At 38.5% G+C, this 9,185-nt stretch overlaps 1 pseudogene; it reads right to left on the reverse strand.

The window, feature by feature from the left end:
* Window positions 1-3,258: 3,258 nt before the first annotated feature.
* Window positions 3,259-5,390, reverse strand: LOC116824451 (claudin-34-like; annotated as a pseudogene).
* Window positions 5,391-9,185: the final 3,795 nt, after the last annotated feature.

Here is a 9,185-nt window from a genome sequence, read left to right on the forward strand (position 1 = left end):
TAGAGTAGCACTCTGGCTGCTCTAATCTATTTTGGATTAGAATGGAGCTAGGCAGAACATCAGAGAGTCATAGTAGTTTCCTTGTCAAGACGGCTCTCTCAGCTGTGCATAATCTGAGCACGGAATCTGGCCGATAGTTCTCATCTTGCTATGAGAATTTACGTATAGTGTCTTGCACACTACCATGAGATTATTCAGTTAAATTATTATTCTTCACAGCCTGTATTTCTGTTATACTACTGATAATGTCAATAATCTTTTCATTTGTACTATAATTAATTACTACATTTTTTGAACCAGCAGGAAAAAAGCCCTACTTTTTTGTATTAAAGGTGGATTATGGTTGTAGGACAATATAGCACACTTGTGAAATTGTCAAAATAAACGATTAAAAATGTTCGCTTTCAAATTAGTCTACTACTGCAAGTGAGTTTCGTTTTTATTATTTTCCAGTCTGTAGTTTTGAAAGTGAATTTTAAAATAAATTTGTAAATATAGATCTTCTTTAGAAAGCAGATTTTATGAGCAATACTATTTATGGAATGACCGTATTTAAATGAGGTATGTCCTCAGTTAACTCCAGTGTAGCATCTCTGACTTTGCCATATCAGTCTTACCTGGTTAGGGAAAGCTTTTGCCTTCTGCCACTCTAATTATTAGTCTAGAGTCTTGCATTATACCATCAGTATGACCTTTTGTGACATGCCTTCTTTGGTAGCCCCTTTGATAATCCCAGCCCAAACAATTTTGCAGCCACCATATATAACAGGCAGAGCCACTCAGCTGTCCCAAGTTGCTCAGATCTACTTTAAGTTATATAGATTTATGTATCACATAAGTAGCTGGTAGAAACCAGAATGATTTATTATCTGTCTGTGATATTTCTATGGTCTCTATCTCATTAGTATTTAAGGACTGGTCTACACCTGAAACTTAGGTCGAGCTAGCTACATGGCTCGGGGGTGTGAAAAATTCACTCCTAAGTCCTAGGGTTGACAGTGCTAGGTCAATTAAAGAATTCTTCTGTCAACTTAGATACCACCTCTAGGAGAGGTAGATTTACACAATAATGGAAGAACCCCTTCTGTCACTGTAGTATGTGTCCACACTACAGCACTGTAACTACGCTACTGTAGCTTTTCTAGCGCAGACATATTCTATGCTCTGTGACTCCCATTCATGTATTGACCAGCTGCTACAGGTTTAAGTGTACTTAACACCGCTTACTAGTAAACAATATGCTAAAATAGTAGGGTATTTAAAGATTAAAGAAATGTAGTAACATTTAAAAGTCTAACAGTTCCCACCTGATCCAGGCTCTTCCTGACAATATGCGTGGCTGAACCAGAAATCATTCCTAAAGAATAAGCATTATTAAGAAGAAATTCCTCTCAGAAATTCTCCACTTGCAATGTGCTCCTGCCTTTTCAGAACAACAGAAAGGACTCACTCAAACTAAAACTAAACATTCTCATCACCATCCCATATGCGTTGTTTCCACGGTCACTGTTCCTGATTGGCTGCTTTGATTATTCTATAACACACACAACTCAGAAAATTCTTAGAACATTGTCACATCTTTCTTTGTAACATCTCCTTACCTGAAGAAGACTAGAGGACAAATAACTTCTTTTTGTCATTAAAATTGACAAAGAAAAATTTGTTCAATAGAGTTAAATCATCTTCACTACAATATTACAGTCTAGGAATACGAAAATAACACAGTAAGATAAACATCTCTCTTTCAATGGCATCACTGAAATGAACTGAGTTTGATTGTCTCAGCTCAGGATGCAGTAGACAGAGTAATTTATTATGCCACCATAATTTATTGGAACAGTGCTATGTTCAGGAAGGACCCAAGACCAAGCTAATGAGCAAAGAGGGTGCAGGGCTATGGCCCTGACTCCTCTCCTCATTGGCCAATACTTTCAAGGGACAGTCTTGACTTAAGATTTTAAAGTGAAATATTCAAAAGTCTGAAGTTGGCAAGTGAATATGTAATCTTAACTCTGTCCACTTGGGCATGTACATTATGATACATTCTTTAGTTACATGACCACATACTTTTTTCAAATAAAAATATAATACTTTTCTACAACTTTGGATACATTCATATAGCATCCCATATTATAGGAGAGAGCAGGAATTCTAGAAGGGCTACAACTGTATTAGATGGGCAAAATTATATAATTGAGCAATCTTTAAGGTTTCAATCATGTACAACTGAGGCCTGTGGAGGGTTTATAGTTGATTTATTTGTAAATGCTGGCTCTGCATATAGTTGGAATTTTTTGTTTACTTTAAAAATAATAAAGTAGGACAGATGGAGAAGTAGGGAAAAAGCTGAAGGAGTTTTTGTCCCAGATCTTGTGAATCCTGATTCTTCTGCAGTACATCTGTGTCCAAAGAAAACAATATTGCTCATGTGAGAAAATAATTAATTTTTTAGAAAAAAAAGTTATATGAAACATCAAAGTCACTAGAATCTACTAAGCATTATATTGTATTATTAATATCTTTTCCATGTAAATTAACTTCATCACCTTGCTCATGCACATTTTGCAAGGGCAATGAGGGGATGATGTGTGTGTATAGGTTGACCAGATGTCCCGATTTTATAGGTACAGTCCCAATTTTGGGGTCTTTTTCTTATATAGGCTCCTATTATCCCCCCCTCCTCTCAGTCCCGATTTTTCACACTTGTCTGGTCACCCTATGTGTGTGTGCCCCTTCCCTCTTCTCCAGTCAGTCCCCTTCATCCCCCCAACTTTGCTGTTTTTCCCCATGTGGACCCTGCTCTGCAAGGCCTGGAGAAAGAGGGCTGAAGGAGGCACTTCTTTAATCTCAGCAGCACCAGGTGGAAGCACAGCACTGTTGAAAATCAAACTCTTTATTTACATACCTAAATATAGACTTAGAAGCCTGATTTCAGGCTTCTAGTTTTGACAGAGCTTTGCCCCTGTGTTTATAGTATGTGGAAGGTATGGATGGGGTCATCTTGACCATACTTTGGGATTTGGCAGACGATTGCTGGAGCTGGTTTTGGTAGATGTATCAAATATTATTCAGCCACATACTACTGTGTGGCATTAATATCCTATTATTCAGCAAATATAATAATGTTTAGTTCTTCCTTTCTCTAATATTTACATCTATCCATAATTTGTTGTTTACCTTTTACTCTCTCTGCTGGCTGTTCCGTAGCATAACACAGAACTGGTAGATCCATTAGCAGTGCATTTTGAGTGTTCATTCTTAATTTCTTGGTGTCAGTGGATATTTGTAAAAGCTTAGATTTTAAGTATAACCTCTTATTTTGCCTAGCTTCACAACCCCAGAAGTCTCCCTGACTCATCTTATGGATGACCCTCCTTTATTTCAGATTCTGTCAGTCCTGAACTGAAATGATCTTTCTTAGTGAGACAAAGTGGGTAAGGTAATATCTTTTATCGGATCAAATTCCATTGGTGAGAGAGACACATTTTTGAGCTCACACAGAGCTCTTCTTCAGCCCCACACATCCTGGCAGATGGAGAAAAACATGTAAGGATGTAGCACTCTTAGAAGCTTCGGTCTCACAGGTTGTGAGACAATGCCAGGTTAATTACAAGAGGAAATTCACAGGAACTGATCCTTATTAAATAAAGAGACACATCTATTTTTCATGTTTAAAATTTTAACAAAAGAATACAGTTGACACAGAAGGTAACAGATGATTGATAGTAGTCAGCAGCCATAGAGTAAAACAACCATTTGCCTCTGTGATAAACCTTTCCAAAAGTTTGACAATTAACAGGAATAATCATTTTATATTCAAAGACACAATCTTATAAAATGCTAAACACCTCCTGAGAGGTGCTGAATGCCTCCAACTCCATTAATTTAAAGGGAGTTGAGGGCATACAGCACCTCAGAGGACTACACCCCTTTATGTGATTTATTAGGATTCAATGAATTCAAGTTACTACATGGTTAATATAATTGTAAGTGGCAACAGGATCCAAGAGCTCACCAAGGACACAAAAGGCTAAATTCTGCTCCCAGTTACACAGGTAAAGCTCCTGTGTGACTGGAAACAGAACTTGTCCCACTCCAAAGGATAAAATCTTGTTTTCAGATTTGCACTTGTCTGCAGTGAAGATCTCTCTTGGAAGTTATTCACCATATGGGGCCCCAACTGACATCAATGAGAGCTTTTGTGGGGAGGCTTGAACAGGTTTGGACCTAGGTTTTGTATGGTGTAAGATATGGGTCCCCAACCAAGTCCCTGTCAAGTGGGAGGGACCCCTCATGTCAGATACCTGTTTTCCTGATACTCAACCTTTCCTTGCCTCTGTAAGAATTGAAATTGGAGGCAACTAGTCAAATTAAAAATAAGGAAGCTCTTCACCAATTATAAACATTTTAGTGTCAGGTACTACACATTTGGATGATCGATGTGGAAGAGGGCCAATAGGGATCTGAAATGAGGTTGCCTGTTCTTGTTCAGGTACCTGATTCTTCGTAAGTGTGGGGCCTCTATGTGGATGGGTCCCAGAGCAGCTGTCCATGCCAAAAGGTCTCCGCGGGCCCCACAGCTCAATTTCCAAGAAAGATCCACACTGTGGATAAGTTTGGTTTGGTTTGGCAGAAAGATGTTTGGACTGGCATGTTTGCCTCTGGCTCTGTGCTACCTGATCTGTTTTTTTCTTTTTAGGATACACTTTACTGGCTAGTTTAAGAGACTTGTTATAGAGCAATAAGAACGCACCCAACAGCAGCAGGAGAACAGATATAAGCCCCACAGGAATAGCAGCTCCAACTTCCTGAGACTTTGGAGTGGAAGGCAAGTGGTAAGGAGGAGGGAAGGCAATACTACGATTTTTCATTATGGAATGTAAATTCCAGCTTACTGGAATTAAGATAAAAAAACTTGATAAGATGTTCAAGATCCCCCCAGTTAGAAAAAAGACTAAGCTATAGTGTTTCTTAAGCTCTTTCTTATAAACACCCCACAAAGCAAAGAGGGTGAAACCTATAGCTACTGCTTCCATGACAGTGGCTAACATCAGAAGGTCTTGGGCAACAAAAATTTCTGACGGGATGAAGGTGTTCTGAGTAGTGAATCTTTGACAGAGCATTAAGGAAGAACCATTGGCAAGTTCAGGGTTAAGAGTAAAGCAGACATCCCAGATTCCAATCCATATGGTACCGGAGGAGATGATGGTGGTGTTGTCCACATGCCACACTCTCCACTGTATCAGTCCTATTGAAATAACACACAGAATCCAGCCTAAAACACTCAAAACAAAACCAAGTAGTGGAATGTGAGAAGTGATGGCCAGGGATTTCACAACGTGGAGATTTTCAACTTCTGTCTCAGCTCTGTCAGGTGCACTATGAGCCATGCAGACAATTGCAGGTTTGCTGAAAAACACCAACATATATACAAAAATATATGGATTGAGTGCATGAAGTACACATACAACCATCAGTCTAGATTTATATACCATGATCATCACTGTAATATCTGATCTTCTAACCAGAGATACCCAGCTTGGAAAAGAGGAGACTAAGGGGGGATATGATAGAGGTATATAAAATTATGAGTGATGTGGAGAAAGTGGATAAGGAAAAGTTATTTACTTATTCCCATAATACAAGAACTAGGGGTCACCAAATGAAATTAATGGGCATTAAAAAGAAATAAAGAATTCTTCTCACACACGCACCAGTACCTTTGTTAACTCCTTACCTGAGTTGGTTATAACAGAGTTTAAAAGAGAACTGGATAAATTCATGGAGGTTATGTCCATTAATGGCTATTAGCCACGATGGGTAAGGAATGGTGTCCCTAGCCTCTGTGTGTCAGAGGGTGGATATGGGGAGGGCAGGAGAGAGATCACTTGATCATTACCTGTTAGGATCAGTCTCTCTGGGGCACCTGGCATTGGCCACTGTCAGTGGACAGGATACTGGGCTAGATGGACCCGTTGGTCTTACCCAGTACGGCCGTTCTTATGTTCAATCATTTAGAATTAGTTTGACATTAAAACTTCATTTCCTGATGGTGTCATGCTGAGTCATAAAAGTTGTAGTTCAGGATTTTAATGCCCCCCATTCTCCTCTGTGGATTAGGCTCCCTGGCCCAATTACATTTACCTGCAGTCATGTGGCTCCCAGGATGCACCACACAGCTTGATCAGAAGTGGGGAGTTGTCTTCCAGGGAGCTCAGTCAATAGGAGAAAAAGGTGAGTCTGAATTATAACTTCCATAAGGCAATGTGACACAATAAGAAAATGCAGTTTAATATTGAAATGACTCAGAATTAAGATCAGTTCACTCAGGTCAGTTAAACCCCCCCAAAATATTCCAATTTGCGTGGAACCAACCTGAAACAAAATGTTTTGTTTAGGTATTCCTGATGGAAAAATAAAAATAAAAAAATCAATAAATTTGAAATTTTCTTGTGGAAAACTGCATTTTCTGTTGAAAATTCATTTTGATGGAAAATTCCCGACATGGTGTACTCAAATGTCAAAAAATTCCAAAGCTAAGTCTAGTTGTGTAATCTTGACTTATGATATAGTGTTATTGAAGTGATGTTGGTCCCAGAATATGAGAGAGACAAGATAATATATTTTCCCCTCTCCCAAGTTTTGTTGATGAAAGAGACAATCTTTCAAGCTCTTCTTCAGGTTATTATGACAGTCATTATGATATTCATCTAATTTTACCTCACCATTCTATAGATGAATGTTGAGTTACTCCTTCCTACATTAATATTCTTTTCATGTATAAACAGCAGAAAAAGCAATTTTAGAACTCTTAAGTATCACAATACACTAGTTAGTCCCTGATCTGTTTGCAAAGTGAATTTTGAAGGCAAAATAACCTAAGGTATTGCCTTCTTCACATACAGTATGTGTGTTATGTACAAGAAATTAAGCTACTTACAGTACCTCAATATTGAAGGAAATGCTTATGAAGAATGGTTGAGTGAAACATTTTAAAATATCAAGTAGACACAGCATACTCTGGAATGTGATTTCTTGAGTTCCTCACTCCACTTTGTCATTTTCAGATGTAACCTGATAGGCTTCCCATTTCCTGTGGGAAGAAGAAGAAATATGCATTGGTACTAGCAGAGTTTATCGATTATTTCTTGGGAAAAATTGTTCAAAATATTGTTGCAGCATTTTCATTTTCTGAAAACTAAGGAAAATTAGGGACTGTTAAATTGGTATTATATTTAAATGCCCATGGCTGAGAAATCAGTCATTTGCAGTTGCTAATGACCACACTAATATTAAGTTCCCATGGGGACTCAACACTGGGCTAATTTGTTAAGTTTTCTGAATTTTATATTTGTAAACTGTGAATATGCTTGTGAAATAGGAATGTAATGTGTGACCCTGTTCTCCTTTATGATACTATGTAACTAGTCTATTAATCAATTGACTGATAGCAGAGCTATAAAAAACCAAAGTTGAAGAGCATCTTAATACCTTGGGTCACAATTCTGAAGTCACCTTTCCATTAAAGTGGTTAGTTTTCCTTACCATCATTTCTGCCTTGATTGTCTGATTCTTTTGTGTTTCATTATTTTGGATAATTCAGGCTGGCATGTGGTTTACTTCACATCTGTCACCAACCAGCCCAGGATAAGGTGGGTAGGCAATACCACCCTATCCACTGGAGGGGACAGCAAAAGAGACTCCATTATCTCTGTCTCAGTGGTCTCTATTAAACAAGGCAGCCTAAACTATTTTTAATAATCAGGGAGAAGGCTGGAATCAAAATTGTAAATTGGGGAGGGTGCAGAATCACAGGGTTTCTCCTTCATTTCCCACTGAGGCACAGAACTTTTGAAAAAGGTACCAGTTCATCTTTCTTGTATTCATATAGAAGCCTTCACCATCCCCATAAGTCTGGATCAGAGCAATAATTTGACACAAATGGCAGACATACCAACCGTGCCAGAGTAGACATCCAATCCTCTTGTCTTGAAACATTAATGAGTACATCAAATCCAGATGTATGGACACAGATTTTCAGAAAGCCTTTGATAAGGTCCCTCACCAAAGGCTCTTAAGCAAAGTAAGCAGTTGTGGGATAAGATGGGTGGTCGTCCCATGCATCAATAAACTAGTTAAAGCACAGGAAACAAAGGGAAGAATAAATGGACGGTTTTCAGAATGGAAAGAGGTAAACAGTGGTGTCCCCAGAGAGCTGTATTAGGACCAGTGCTGGTCAACATATTCATAAAGGATCTGGAAAAAGGGAGGTAATTATCTTGAGTAATTTTGCATCATCTGCAATTTTTAAGTCCAAAGTAGACAGTGAAGAGTTACAAAGGGATCTCACAAAATTGCGTGACTCGGCAACAAAATGGCAGATGAAATTTACTGCTGATAAATGCAAAATAATGCATATTAGAAAACATAATTCCAACTATACATACAAAATGATGGGATCTAAACTAGCTGTTGTCACTCAGAAAAGAGATCTTGGAGTCATTGTGTATAGTTCTCTGAAAACACCCGCTCAATGAGCAGCATCAGTGAAAAAAGCCATCAGAATGTTAACAACCATTAGGAAAGGGATCAATAATAAGACAGAAAATACCATAATGCCACTATGTAAATCCATGGTACATTCACATCTTGAATATTGCATGCAATTCTGGTTGTCTCATCTCAAAAAAGATATTTTAGAATTGGAAAAGGTACAGAGAAAGGCAGCAGAAAATGATTAAAGGTATGGAACAGCTTCCATTTGAGGAGAAAGTAAAAATATTTAGACTTTTCAGCTTGGAAAAGAGGTTGAGGGACAATATGATAGAGATCTATAAAATCATGAACAGAGTGGAGAAAGTGAATAAGGAAGTGTAAAAGCAGCAGAGAATCCTGTGGCACCTTATAGACTAGCAGACGTTTTGGAGTGAGAGCTTTCGTGGGTGAATACCCACTTCGTCAGACGCAGGTAGTGGAAATTTCCAGGGGCAGGTATATATATGCTAGCAAGCAAGCTAGAGATAACGAGGTTAGTTCAGTCAGGGAGGATGAGGCCCTGTTCTAGCAGTAGAGGTGTGAAAACCAAGGGAGGAGAAACTGGTTCTGTAATTGGCAAGCCATTCACAGTCTTTGTTTAGTCCAGAGCTGATGGTGTCAAATTTGCAGATGAACTGAAGCTCAGCAGT

Source organism: Chelonoidis abingdonii, chromosome 1 (assembly GCF_003597395.2).
Source record: "Chelonoidis abingdonii isolate Lonesome George chromosome 1, CheloAbing_2.0, whole genome shotgun sequence".
Classification (NCBI taxonomy): domain Eukaryota; kingdom Metazoa; phylum Chordata; order Testudines; family Testudinidae; genus Chelonoidis; species Chelonoidis abingdonii.